Consider the following 15,729-nt stretch of genomic DNA (forward strand, 5'->3'; position numbering starts at 1 on the left):
CTGACACATAGATTAACGATGATTACCAAGTCTAGACCCTGCTGTATGTCTAAATATACAGCTTTAGTGCAGGATGACACTGTCTCAAACATCTGCCAGAGGGCAACACACAGTAAATTTCTCACATACAGAAGAGAATAAGTGTTAGATAATGTTCAACAAATAAACAAACCAAGAAAACCTGTTCTGCCTCAATCAGAGAGAAACAATTGTCCGGATTGTCCCTGTCAGCAGTTGAGTAGATTTATTGCTACTTATCAACAGCTTGTTAAAAAAACTGGCAAGACATTAAGAAAATGGGGAGGAAAATCCTCCAGACCATAGCTTTCTATTGATGTCTACCAGTCAACTTGTCTTGCTTGGAAATCATGCTATGGTTGTCAATAGGGGTGAGCTATGCTATATAATGCAGCTGTAACTATGACAGGTGTGAAGGCCAGCTCCTTGCAAAAATTGTAAATTAGAAGTGTGCAGTAAATATGTGGGAATATGTAGTTATTAATGTAACATGACTGAGAAGTCTTAAATAAATTACCCAAACATTTTTTTAAATGCATTTAAAAATGCTGCTTGATGCATTTAAAAATAAGCAATAAGGTCGGTCTTCTTTATGAAGACAGCAGACAGGTGGCAAAGATCATTCCATTCTGGCCTAAGATAAGCAAGTCCAGAGTGTATCCAAGGTAGCCAAATGTTTTAATGGAGGCAACATTATTGTGTTACTGCTTGGAGCAATGGCTGAACCAGCAAAGGAAGATGTCATTGGTAAGAGCTAACATGTAATGCTTAATAATCCATGATTTTTCAGTTCATCTCATTCTATTTTCCTATACTGAATTCACCTTAGATCTATTGCCTACTTATAATTTGGATATTCAAAAGTGTGGAGATCACATTTGGAGTTGCCAATTATTAAGAATATGAGTTTGCTATGTGTCTGTAGATCAGATTTGCATAATGCTCTTATATTTCAGTTACAGCATTAACACAGTGCTATCAGAAACCTGCATGGAGTAAGAGACAGCCAAAGGAAGACATTTGATTTTGAAACAGATTTGCTACAGTTTGATTCATTTATAAGAGAAAGATCAATCCAGAAAAGAAGTGAATTTGTAAAACAGAAGTTATAATTAAAGAACACACCTGTAAATTCCATAGTTTCTTCCCTAATTATATGGGTAGAAGGAATAGAATTGGCCATTTTTCCCCTTTGTGAAGTTTAATGTACAAAATATCTATGCTTTTGTAGCTCTATAAACACAAACTCTAGCTTTTATGACACAGATGAAGAGGACCCTAAGTGTGGATGTGGTTTTAAAATGAAATGAAAGAAATTTTATACTCACAAGGAATTAAGTGCTTATCTGTGTTATCTCTGATTTTAATGGAGTCTTTAGTGTTTTCTTCCTATTCCCACTTACATCAGATCGTATGGGTAAAATACACAACTAAGTGAGATCTCAGTGTTAGAGTGACAGTGCACAGATGGTTTAAAATTCTATGCTAAATTCATAGTCTGTAATTTTTTATAAAAGTTATTTATTGCAAAATGTCCCTAGATCTACACTGAGGTGTAATGTTCTGCCGGCAATGGCTTTAACAGCTGCCAAAAAAAAAAAAAGAAGAAAAACCCAGGGACTCACTTTCTCTCATGTCACTCCAGTCCATCACTTATGTTTAAGACTAATTTCACAGCCTGCAACAATTCCTTCAAACATAATGGATACCTTTTGTCTGAAAATAAAACTCCAACAACCCGGAAACTGCATTTTTCTTCACGTGTGATTGTTCTCCCCACAGAACTTTAAAGTGCTATTTTTGCAAAGACATTTTGCCCATGTTCATTTTTTATCAGCTAATAGAATCTAAACATGAATCACTGAAATGAAGTCTCTTCTGTTTTCATGGATGCCACTGTCTCACATGGCCAACCAGCAGGGTCAAGATAACCCCTTTTACCCACAGGTCTTTTGTCAGCCTGCAGGGAGATGACAGAAAGAATTAATTGGTGATTAACCCTTATATCAGAATAAGAAAGCTCTTTCAAAGCTGCTTTCTGTGGCCACTGGTCCTGAATACACAACCGAGTTCCTCTGGGGAGAGCACAGCAGCAAGCACATTCACCTGGGAGGTGCCCCTAGTCTGTTTTGTGCCAAGTGTGATGATGTCCTGGCTGCCCTTCTGCTCATGAAGCTGCTGCCCAGCGGCTCCAGTGATTATTTTGCTTCTCACCTGACAAAGTTGCAATGGTGCAATGAGGCTGTAAGGAAGGAAGGCATGTGGCAAGAACATTGACTTATTAATTTGGGAATCTATGCACCTCTTGGTTAAGAAAATCTCAGATGAAAAGAACATGTTCATTGCATTGCAAGAACTTCTTCATTACCTGAAAATAACTCATAAACTGGAGGCTTGTTTTCTGGTACTAAAAACAGCATCTCCACAAAGCACATTTGTAAGAGCTCACAGTCAGTTTCACTAATTAACTATTTTGTAATTGCTTTGGATAAAGTAATTTTACCCTCTTGAAATGTGTGAGCATCTTTAGCAAATTGTCTCAAAGTGTCACGTAATTATTCTATTTGTGATGGTGTTAAAGTAAAAAAAACCCCACTTGCTGCTTTGCTCCCAAATCAACAAGCTATTTTGTCACTGCTAGAGACATAAAAGCCACACAAAGGCCACCAGGTTTTGGAGCATGGCTTCTACACATGTGAAATGTGACAGGACCCAAAAATAGCTCAAGTGAAACCTCAGCCTTATCAGACAAAATGCTGAACTGACAGGGACCATGAGACAGGCTTTGACTGGGAGAATGAGAATCTCAATAGTTAGAGCACGGGAGAAAGCAAACATTAAACCTATCTTGCAGATGGGCAGCAAAGGCACAGAGCAATTAAGGTTCTGATTTGGGAAAATACTTAAGAACATACATGAATCCCAGTGAAGTAATTAAGTTCAGCTCCTGGGGAATGACTTTAATGAAACGAGATCTGGGAAATTGCCTGCAGCCACTCATAAGCTTAGGAGTGAACCAAAAGCGGGTTCTGTCTCCAAAGACTCATTTTGGTAACTTCAGTGGTGTCCTTGTTCCGTCTCACTGGGGTCCTCCCTATTGGCTTTGTTTCTGACCAGAGAGCACAAAAGAAGGAGCTGGACATGTGAATGCAGAGCAGGAAAAACTGGTGGTTGGGGATCCTTCTGCCTCAGTGAAGAATATGAGCTGGGGTTTTATTGCTTTTAGTTAATTGTTTTGCTGTGTTCCTTACTTTCTTCTATATTATCCTTTTTAATATTGCAATTTTAGCTGTTGAGAGGGAAGAAAAGACAGCAGTGGTCTCTTAAGCTCATTTACCAAACACAGTCCTGACCTGGAGCCCTGACACAGGTTGGAAGGTGCAGCCCTGGCATTTTAAGGTGGCACCATGGTCTTGCTGTCCATTGTGCCCTGCTGCTGCTGCTTCCCCTTGCTGTGACCTGCTGCTCTGCCTGTTCCTGGAAATAAAGCTGGGGGCTGAGCCCACCCAGGCCCGCCACCTGTTTGCTTACAGGTCCTCTGCAAGGGGCCACCCAGTTCAGCACCAGCACCACCTGGAATGACAATATGGGCAAGAGGGATGGGGGTGATGAGATTTGCTGCCCAAACTGGGTCATGCACTAGGGGGGCTGTAAGGTCTGTTTGTGGGTTTATTTCTGAGAAAAGGTCAGGTGGAAGGAAAAAAATAAGGGGGGAAAATGGCATTTCTCTTCCAAATGTGCATACCTTGGGTGACATATCATTACACTCAGTTGTTCAGGTCTCCATTAAAACCTGGCAAGTAATGGACTTGTAGCTAAATTAGGAGATAGTTGAAATAACTTTTCCAATTGAGCTTAACTTTAAAAATATTCAGGACTTTTTCTTTTCCTTACAAACAAAAATAATAACCAGTATTCCTTCAGGCATGTCAATGAAAAGATGTGTAGTAATATTTTTTTCCAGAACTGAAGTGAAACATTTTTTAATACTGCTTTGGTTTCCTACTGATATGCTCTGCATGTTTTTCTTTTCTGCAAGACACAAGTTTCTAACAAAAGGAAATATGTCATTTCAAAATGAAATATCAAAAATATTTACTTTCAGTCTCTTGAAATAAAATGTTCAAACTTTTTCAGCTGAAGCTTTTCACAGACCCAGAAAGGAGTTTTCCCATCTTCCTCCATGAGAGAGTCAGGGCAGTGATTGTTCCTCCATCCCTTCTTGTCATCTCCCCTCTGCCATTTTGAAAAATTTAAGCTGTGACAAGTTGATGATGGCATTTAACATCCCAAACATTTTCGCTGAACAGCCATACGGGCCACAACTCATACCTCTCTAAACACTGCTTCAGGCTGTGCTGCAGCTTCAGTTAGTCCAAGGGAAAGCACTCAATGTAATTTCTAGCAGCAATCACTCCAGCAAATGTTATCTCTTAAATCACTTCTTGATGTAGTGAAAATACAAAAAAATAAATCATGATGGTAGAACCAGGATGGTATCATGGCATGTGCTGGACCAGTTGATTTGGGGGTAAGAGAAAGTTGGGGTTTTCTCTTGGTGCAGCTGTTTTCTCCCATCTGTAGTCATTTGGACTTGGGGTATCTCAAGATAGTCCTTGTTCCTGAAAAAAAGAGAAAATAGTGTTTTCTTGCTCTTGATTTTCAGTCAGCTGGTTTGATAGCTGCAGAGGAATTACTTGCTGTCCTGAAGGCTGGCTGTCACCTGACTATATAGAGTGTCTCCATTACTTACAAAAGCTTTTGCCTTTCTCTGGTCACCAGTGCTGCTGTTCTTGTGTTTGGTTTATGATCTGTTGCTAGGGTGTATTTCCCTGGCTGGGAGCTGGCCACATTTTGCTGATGTCTGGCATGTACTGCTCTGCTTTTTATTCATGTAATTGTCAAGCAGGAAATACCTATTAACTTGTTATCATCTTGTGTTGAACAGAGTCCTGGTGTGCAGACACCAAGGAGCTGCAGCACAGTTGTTTCTGCTCACACACATCATTCTCTGAGCTGAGTACAAAGCATATGTGTTTCCTCGTTTCACAGCACACAAGTGTAATAGGTATCACATTGTGTGATTTCCCTTTCTTTGATTAGGCTTGCAGGAAACTCACCTCCTCCCACTAGTGAGATCCACATGTGTGTCCTTCCCAGGCTGCATTGCTAGACATTGCTGTAAGTAACCCTAGATTTCTAGCACGAGCTTTCCTGGAATACGTTGGTGATAACTTCCTTCTCCAAGTGATAGAAAAACCAACGAGGAGCAGTGTTATTCTGGACCTTGTTCTCACGCAGGAGGAGGGGCTGGTGAAGAATGTGATGCTCAAGGGCAGCCTGGGCTGCAGTGACCCTGAAATGGTGAAATGCAAGATCCTTAGGGCAGAGAGGAGGGTGCACAGCAAGCTCACTTCCCTGGAATTTAGGAGAGCAGGTTTTGGCCTCTGGGGATCTGCTTGGTAGAGTACCATGGGATAAAGCCCTGGAGGGAAGAGGGACTCGAGAGAAATGGTTAATATTCAAGGATCACCTCCAAGCTCAGAAGTAATGCATCCCAACAAAGAGAAAGTAAATCAAAAATGCCAGGAGGCCTCCATGCATGAACAAAGAGCTCCTGGACGAACACAAACAAAAAAAGGAAGCCTGCAGAGGACGGAAGCAGGGACTGATAATATGGAAGGAATACAGAGAAATTGTCTAGGCCTCCAGGTATCAGGTTAGGAAAGCTCAAGCCATGTCAGAATTAAATCTGGCCAGGGACATCAAGAGTGATGTCCTAAAGTATTTGAACCTTGATAGTGTGCCCTGTTGTAAAGCGTTTGAACCTTGATAGTGTGCCCCAGACAAACCATTTTTAGTTATTTTTACCAGAGCCCTCAGAGTGGGACCAGGCTGGAATTAACCTCACTGGCTTCACCTGACTTTTCCACCTTCAGCTGCAGCACATTAACCCCAGGAGGGTTTTTAAGCTTCAGTCTGAAGGTTCAGGGAAGAAGTGGGACAGGCTTATATTTGCTCCCTGATCTTTGCTGTCTTCTTGTTTGGATTTCCTGGACTAACTTGGCTGCTGATTACTGGATGGGTGTTGTTGCTGTCATTATCTCGATGCTGCTTGCCTGGATCAGGAGCCCCACCTGTTAGAGCCCTCAGGAATTCATCAAGGACTGAAAGGTAAACTGTGCTAAATTGGGAAAGAAGAAGCTGAAAAACTAAATATCAAGACAACAAGGAATAGATAAAAAAGGACTGTGCTGCACTTGATTAAAACCAATCTTATTATCAGAAAAGTGTGTGTGGAGCTCATGGACAAAATAGAGAAACCAATCAAGCAATGTGAGATCTCATGCACAGCAGGTGCAAAATGTACATGTACTGTATTATGTAAAAGTTTTAAAATGTATAAGTAGAGTAGTATGTAAAAGTAGGTAGAATGTATAAGCAAGTAAAATGCAAAAGTACTGTGTTATGTAGTTGTAAAAAGTATAAGTAAGTAAGAAAACGTATAAGATAAGCAAGTGAAATGTATAAGTAAGCAAAGTACTTAAGGTATTATGTCAAAGTTGTGAGATGTGTGATCACAGCAGTATCTTAAACAATAAGACACTTCTGTGTAATCATATTGATTCGTTGATCAGAAGGCATGAGTTCCTGCAGAGTGACATTAAAAGTTTCTATAGGTATGTTGATGATGAAAGGAAGACTAAGGGAAATGTGGGCCTTCTCCAGAAGGAAACCAGGTTATGGGCTATGGAGAAGGCTGAGGTATTCAGTGACTGTTTTGCCTCAGTCTTCACTGGCAACTGCTCCAAGCACATCACCCATGTCGCAGAGAGCAAAGGCAGGGACTGGGAGAATGAAGAATTACACACTGCAGGAGAAGATCAGGTTTGAGACCACCTAAGGAATCTGAAGGGTCACAGGTCCATGGGACCTAATGCATTCACAGGTTCTTAGGAAACTGTCAGATGAAGCAGCTAAGATATCCATCATATTTGAGAAGTCATGGCAGTCCCATGAAATTCCCACTGACTGGAAAAGGGGAAATGTAACCCCCATTTTTAAAAAGCGGAGTGAAGACCTGGGGAACTACAGGCCAATCTTACCTCTGTGCCTGGCAGGATCATGAAGCAGATCCTCCTGGAAATTGTACTAAGGCACATGGAAAATAAGGAGGCAATTTGTGACAGCCAACACAACTTCTTGAAGAGCAACTAACATAATCTACCTGGACTCGTGCAAAGCATTTGACACTGTCCCACACAACATCCTTGTCTCTAAATTGGACAGACATCAATCTGATGGATGGACCACTCAGTGGATAAGGAATTGACTGGATGGTCACATTCAGAGAGCTGTGATCAGAGTTGATATGCAAGTGGAGACCAGTGACAACAGGTGTTCCTGAGGGGTCGGTGTTGGGACCGGCGCTGTGTCACATGTTTGTCAGTGACACGGACATGGCATCGAGCGCACCTCAGCAAGTTCGCTGACAGCACCGAGCTCTGTGCTGTGGTCAACGGGCTGGAGGGAGGGGATGACACCCAGAGGGACCCTCACAGGCTTGAGGGGTGGGTCTGTGCAAACCTCAGGAAGTTCAACAAGGCCAAATGCACGGCCCTGCACCTGGATCAGGGCAATCCCAAGCACAAATACAGGCTGGGCAGAGAATGGATTGAGAGAAGGACTGGGGGGTTTTAATGATGAGAAGCTCAACATGACCTGGCAATGGGCACTCTAACCCAGAAAGCCAAACATGTCCTGGGCTGCATGAAAGCAGCATGAGCAGCAGGCTGAGGGAGGGGGTTCTGACCCTCTGCTCCACTCTGATGACACCCACCTGGGGTACTCCATCCAATGCTGGGGTCTTCAGCACAGGAAGGACCTGGACCTGCTGGAGAAAGTCCAGAGGAGAGACACAAAGGTGATCAGAGGAATGGAGCACCTCTCCTATGAGAGAGCTGGGGTTGGTCAGCCTGGAGAAGGCCCTGGGGAGACCTTACTGCAGCCTCCCAGTACCTGAAGGGGCCAACAAGAGAGCTGGAGAGGGACTTTTCACAAGGGCATGTTGTGATAGGACAGGGGATAAAAGATGTACACTGAAAGAGGGTGGATTTAGATTAGATATTAGGAAGAAGTCTTTCTCTATGAGAGTGATGAGACACTGGAAGGGTTTGCCCAGAGAAGTTGTGGCTGCCCATCCCTGGAAGTGCTCAAGTTTGGACATGACTTTGAGCAACCTGGTCTAGTGGAAGGTGTCCTTGCCCATGGCAAAGGAGTTGGAACTAGAGAATGTTTAAGGGACTTCCCACCGTTTCTATGATTCTATGAACTTTATTAATTTATCTCTGTTTGAAGAAGCGGCTGTGAATAAATGAGCAGTGGTGCAGCCACAGCTATGGTGTCCACCCTGTTCTATTTCCAGTAAAAGACCTGGACCACCGTTTCCAAAGCCACTAATGGGCTCAAGTGCACCAGTGACTCTGGATTAAGTCATATTTTCTCAGGACTAGGCAGATGACAAACTCTGAAAGAACAGTCTCGACACAGGAAAAAAATTTTTCTTGATTGAGGTGTTTTATCTAGGTATCAAGCACCTACAATTATGGTTCTTCTTAAGGCCTGAGCATATTCAGAAGAAGCTTAAAGTTTCATCCTGAAATTTGTGTCTACAGAATACAAATGTAGCATCTAAGGCGGGGGATTGATCAGTGGCTGCAGACTTCATTGCAAGTTAACTTTTACCTGAGTTTCTTGGAATGGAGATGTCCTGCAGGTGTGGCCAGGGGAGCTGATGTCTAGGAGGCTTGTCCTGAGTATGGCTGGGCTGTGCATGTGCACCCACTCTCACTGGCACCAGGGAAATTGAGCAAGAGCAACATGGGGGTCTGCTGAAACACAGTTTCCTCCTGAACTGGGCTACCATGGAAAAGATCTGGAGGAGAGGCTGAAACCTCAACAGCTCTATGCTTTTTTCCTGGGCTTGAGATTTCTGTGTCTCAGCCCTTTTTTTTCGTCTACTTTGGATTTTAAAAGGCCTCTGCTGAATGGTTTAGTTTCAGGATTCCTACAGATCTTGCCTGGGGTCACCGCACCTGACCCAGGAGCGTGATGAATGTGCATTTGGGCAGACTCTGAGACAGGCTGAGGAGCTTTCAGGAAAGGCGTTATGTGGGAGAGGACTGCAGCACGGTATGCAACCTTCAGCCCTCTTCCTGCCTGTGTCTCAGGAGCCCTAGAGGAAGCTAGCAGAAGGTGAGAGCTCCTTGAATGTCTCTTTTGGAGAAACCAGCTTGCTCCTGGCCACTTTCCCAGACGCTCCTCAATAAAGCAGGAAACAGGAGCATGAGCTAGACAGTACATAGTAGTAAGTCTGATCATTTGGAGAGTGCTCCGAAGTCCTGGCTGCAGTAAGGTGTAATGTTATTCAGATTGTCTACTTGTATGCATCTGCATCAGAATCATTTAGGGCCCTTTAGGTTATACTTCAAGTCCTATTTACAGGCAGCTGTGAAAGCAGTCATAATCGCAGTATGGACCATGATTCATCTGCCTTCCATCTACAGAAGTCCTCACGGACAACCTATCATTTGCCTGCAGCAGATATGTCTTGCTCCCTGTTTCGGCCCCAGAAGCCTCCAGTGGCTAATACCACAGAACCTCTGGCGAGGGTTGCTCTCCAGGCTCTCCTGGAGTGAGCCTGGCAGGCATCTTAGAGAAGGAGAACAAACTGCCCACCCACTGGTAACCAACTGGATGTGATTTAAATAACTGTGTCCAAAGAGCTGTGAACGCACAAAGCATTTGATGAGTAAAGGCAGAGACACCAGGGGGAGGCTGGCTGTTGCCAGGAGGGATGTCTTCTGAACTAACCTGCATGCTGGCATTTCCATGAGTTCATTTGAGAGGGAACGAATCATAGGACAGTGTGCCACTTTCTTCTCGTGTTTGATTTTGACAAAAAATAGAATGAGGTTAAACACTTAATATCAAATACTAACTCTGATAATGATGACAGACTTTATAGGGGCCTATTTTGCATTACTTAGATGTCTTTTAATACAATATAATCAGTCTTCCAATGATGAGTGAAAGCTGGAAGGTTTCCAGGTTCTTGTCATGCAATAACTGTAGTTCAGCTATGTCTAACCAGGAAGAACAAATTTTAAACACATATTTTAATTGGAAAGGAAGGTGGCAGATCTTAGCAACCAGTGCTACATTAACTATCTCTTCAATAATTCTGGGCCTTCTGGAATTGCCTATTTGGGATTTACCCATCAATAAAGTGAGATCAACATGTGATACTTTAGGAAGGTAAGACTGGAGGTTAAAGTTTTATTGTTATAAGGCATGTTTTAAGTTGTAAGGAGATGCCCTTCAGAAGAATTATATTTAAAACTATTCCAGGAAGCCAGCCAATGTACACAAGCATTAGCTGAAAGTATGTGAGAGATTTATAAAAATATTTCCTGGATGAAACATTAACAGCACGAAGTTTTAAAAGCAGAACTGCAAGAAATGCAAGAAGTTTAGGTGAACGTCTTAATGAGATACACACAAACCGTGAGAATCCAGGACACAAAGCATCAGCTCCATAGTTGTGCTTCCACTGAGAAAGCTAAAGGATGTCATTGATATGGAAAATAAACAGATATGTTTATCCTTACCAGTCATTCCTCACACATTTTGTCAGTTCATGTTACCTGAAAGATCCTTCCATCTGAATTGCAAATGTAGCATTGCATTATTGCTCCATGGCTGAGTACCTCTGGGCACAGAAAAACTGCAGTTTTCAATATTTGTGCCACTGGCCTTGCTGTTGGATGTTTCTTCTTCCTGGCTTTCAGATGCTCAGTCTCATTCACTCTGTCTACTCTGCTTCCCATTTTCCAGCACCTAATTCCCTTCTCTGTCCTTTCACATTTTTTACTTCTGTAATGTCCTTCATCTGTTTCCTTGCAACCACAAGGAGTCATCTCTGGCAGTCCACAGATACAAATACATACAGTGTGTGAAGCTTACCTTTATTGCTTAAACAACTTTTCCTACTCTTTGTCTTTATCCTTTTTATATCAAAACCAAATTGGCTTTGGAACTGTCACCCTATATTTTTACAGTAGCAATAATACCAAGGTGGTGCTGCCATGTACTGTACCTAGAGGTACTGCCATAATAAAATAGCAAAAGAGACAAAGGAATGTGTAAAATAAATAACAATACTGAATGAGGAAAACTCAATGTCTATGGTGAGGTCTAGAGAAAGGTAAGAGAAAATTATTTCTTAGATATAAAGATTTGCTCTGACAACTAGAATTGAGAGGCACACCTAGCACATCTCTCTGTAAGAGAACAGTAAATATTGCTGGAAAACAATCTTCATCATAAATAATGCAACAGATGCAACTACAAGCCAGTCATTTAGAATTCACCACACTAATGTATTTGGGAGCAGCCCTGGTCAAAACTATTCCAATGTGACTATCATACCACAAACATTTTGCAAGCAAAGCTGGTTTGTAAGCTAGGATTTCCTGGGACAGATATGACATATTCTTCCCCATTTTAAGGAGAGCCTAGAGTTTTTAGACACAGTGTTTAAGTTTAAAAGTATTTGTCAAAGCAGTCCAACACCATGTTGCATGACTTAGTGCTCCATCTGGGACAGTGAAGAGCAGCGTTGCCTCTTCAAGAATTAAGAAAGAACACTTTTTTTCCGAAGTCAGTTTGAAGTTTTGGAAACTATGATTTGGTGGTATAGGATGCATCATCAACTTAGATTTATAAATTTTGATTATTTTTCATGCCTGTTTCTGAACAAAGTTTTGTACCACAGAGCTGAATTTGGTCTGACTGCTGTCTACTGCTCACTCTTTTCCTAAAATACCTTTTGCATTTCAAAAACGCTTCTACATGGCTGTGCAGTGATAGTGACTTTTCATGGAGTTTTACAGACATGATTGATTTTTCAAGTGGAAATAAATATGTAAGCCTTGGTATCACATGCATCTGAAAGAATGCTTGCTCCAGCAAACTTAGGTAGTCACGGTTTCCTGTGATCTACCAAAGCTGTGATGCAGATGTTTAGAATCAAGTTAATGGCCATAATAGCTATTCAAGACCATGAGCTATGATCATCTGAGTGATCCTCTGTGGAAAGAAAAGATGGATTTGTACTGATTTTGGTGAAGAGTAAATACATATTCCTTCTGGAGCCAAACTGACTTCGAAATATGCTGAATCAGTATTTTCAAGCAATGCTGAGCAAGGTGGTTTAATTGCATGGCCTTGTAGAAGGCCATGTTTGCTATGAAGTGGAAACCTCTGAAAATCTCCCTGCAGACCTCCAAGAGGAACAGTGGTTTTTATTGGATCAAAGACTACATCAGGCCTGGGAAACATAGTCCAGATGGGAAGTCTTTCAACTATCAGATGCTGCAGAACTACAATTCACACTGCACAAAAAAATTAGTCTGTGTGAGAAGTCCTGGATATTTCTGTGTGAGACTTAAGGTATGTAGGGAATAACTATCTTCATTTCACATAAGAGCTCAGCAAAACTGATGCACTTTAAGCTTGTGAGATGATGCAGGTGGAAGAAAAATCTCAAAGATATGTTTAGAATTTATAACTAGTGCAGATTGTTTAGATGGGTATAATTCACATTGTAATAACAAAATTGGCACCAGACACCTGCCTGAAATCTGTTATCCAGATTTGCAAAATATGGATAAGGACATGATTCTAGCTAGATAATATCTAGAGACCTTATTCTAGAATGAAAAAACCCTCAAAGGACCGAGTTTCTTGCTGGCAGAGATAGCAGGGTTCAAGAGCTCAACAGATAACAATTTTACATTTCAAGATTCCAGAAGAGATCAGGACTGCAGCAGATGCTTCATGTCTGGAAAATGAGACTGAACTCTGCTAATTTTAGGGATGTTGTTTGGTGTCATAAATGTTTAGGGCCAGTATGAAAGGAATTTACTGAACAAATTATAGAGATCTTACAAAAAATAAGCGCATAAGGAGAACCTTATTGCTTTTCAGAGTACACCGTTTTGGAAACCAGATGCAGTGATTCAAACTGGATTCTTAGGAAGTTCTGTATTTTTGTAATTTGCAATAATTGCTGCTTCAACTTGGTAAATTATTGTGCATAGTTAATTTCAAGTTGATCTAATCTCTACATAAAACTCCACAAAAAAAATCATATCACAAAATTCCACTGAACAGAAACATTAAAAAATTCTGGGCCTTGCCTTCTAGTAAATTTCATATTAGCTGACACTTTGTGAGTAAATTTTGCATGGCCAAAAGTATCTGCATATCAATATATCCATGTCTATATATGCTCAGCCAATTTTTTTTTTCTCAGAATTATCAGATAAAAATTTTTATAAACTAAAATTAGGTCAGTTGTCTTACAATTTTTTGTAGAGGTTACTGCAGAAGAAATCTTTCTATCTGTAGACAAATACAGAACTGCTGTTCTGGTGCTGAAGGCACCGGGGTTTCAGCCCAGCTGTCCTGGTGGTCACTTGTGACATGAAACCAGGAACTGCTCCCCTGATGCATGAGCAATCACCTGGTCAAGTTAATAGAGCAGCTGACTAAATGATTCCTGCATACAACACAGTATGATTTGGATTTACATTTTGGGCAAATATATTGTAAGCAAGTTGCCTCACCTTAACTGGGATATGCTTTAAAAACTATCTAATAGAATTGCAATTAGATCAAGAGAAAGAATTACTAGATTTTTTTTTTTCCTGATGAAGATTTTATTCTGGCTACATAAATCTTGCATTTTGCTTTGTAAGCTGAAGTATTTCCATTCTCTGTAAGTATTACAGTACTATCTTTCCTAACAATTATCTCATTCTGCTTTCTCTTTTTTTTTTTTCCCCCCAAAGGGTTTTTTCCCCTTTAGCAAAGTCTAATTTGGCCAGATCCACCTACATATGCTCAGCTTTCAAATGATTCATTTCAGATGTTCCTTCTACTTCTCAGCAGCATTTGTTTCCATCATTTTCCATATGTCAACAGGTTATTTTAAAGCAGGCTCTATTCCCATTTTGTCAGTAAGGTTAGCAATGTTTTCTGTGTGAGGACCGTGGGTAAAAAAGACAATAAAAAATGACTGAAGCTTTCATCTGTCATTTGTTCATAACTCTTACACAAATAACAGATAAAAATAATCCCTGATTTTCCTAACTGGTCATTCATTTGCACATCTTTTCCATTAGACAACAACTGTCTTTGATTTCTCATGTTAATTTTGAGTTTGATGTTGTGACAGATGTCAAGCCCAAGTAAAGGCACATGTTAATTATGTGGGGTTTTGTTTCTGTTATTATACTGATTTTTTCTGAAGATACTTTCCCACTTCAGCATTGTGTACTTCCTCTGCAGTAATTAATCCTTCTCCATTTTTAGGTCTTTACTGCTCAGCTTTTTTTTTTTTTTTTTCTGACAGTGGAAGAAAAGCATGCAGCTCCTGGTTTTTTTTAGAGGCATTCAAAGTATTTTTCTCTTACATATATATCATCATTAATTTAAAAAATTTGCTTTCTCCAACACGCTGCTCCCTCTCAATCAGCCTTTTAATGTCCTACAAGAAACACTGAGCAAGATGTGAGAAGCTAACAGTCTGTGCTATAGGCTGTGCACAGACCTGCTGCAATTTTCATGTTATGTTGTTGTAACTCTTCTGCATTAGCTATTTTACAGGGCTTCAGGAGAGCAAAAGATTTTTTTGTGTAATTTCTCTCTCCTTTAATATATCAGTTCATTCTCAGAATGAAACCCATTTGGTATTTTTTGAAAATACAGTTTGTTTTAATTGGCAAATACTGCACTTTGAAATGAGCTGTAATTTGCACTATTACAAACCTTTCATGCAAACACAGTGTTGTTTCCAATCCAGTCATATTTTTAAATTTAAATTTTAAGGCATACTTTAAAAAGAATCCACTTTGCAGATAGTTAAGTTGGTAACAACCAGGCTTTGCATAATGACTAGTACAAACTTTGTGCAGACAGCCAAACAATAGAAGGCCTGTGTCCAACTTGACAAATGTTAGATGCAGATTTCTATTGTCTCGCTCATAGTTTAGATTGCATCAGGGAATTTCTGCTGCGATTTTATTCATTGCAACCGATTGTTAAAAATCGCATCCTAAATCCAAAGTTATTAATAACGCATTCAACAGATGGCAGATTATTTTAGAGAAGCAAAGTGCAATGGGTGATGCATTGAGTGTGATTTCTCCAAAATGAATTTTTAACTCACAGTATTTGGCTCTAAATCCAATCTAATCAAATGTAATTTAAATTGCAGTATGAAGCAAAGGAAAATAATTTTGTGCCTCATGTTGTATTGCCATCTGAATCCCTGGGCCTTAACAAAATTGTCTATCATGTATTCAACAAGTTTATTGGAAGATGGAAAATAGCATTATTCATCAGGAAAATGCCATACAAGTATAAGAGTATAGATATTTACATTGAACATGTGGAAAGCAAAATATTTTTGAGAGGGTTTTATTAACTAAGATGGTTGTGATTTGTAAAGCTGGGATCTATATATATGACCAACCATTTCTCCCTCCAAAAACAATTCTAAGGTTTTAAAGCTCTTTGCAAGGCTGATTGAATGGAGCTGGACTTTGTGATCATTCAGTGCTAAAGCAGCCCCTGTGAAAAATA

The sequence above is a fragment of the Coloeus monedula genome (assembly GCF_965178545.1).
Source record: "Coloeus monedula genome assembly, chromosome: 4".
NCBI lineage: Eukaryota > Metazoa > Chordata > Aves > Passeriformes > Corvidae > Coloeus > Coloeus monedula.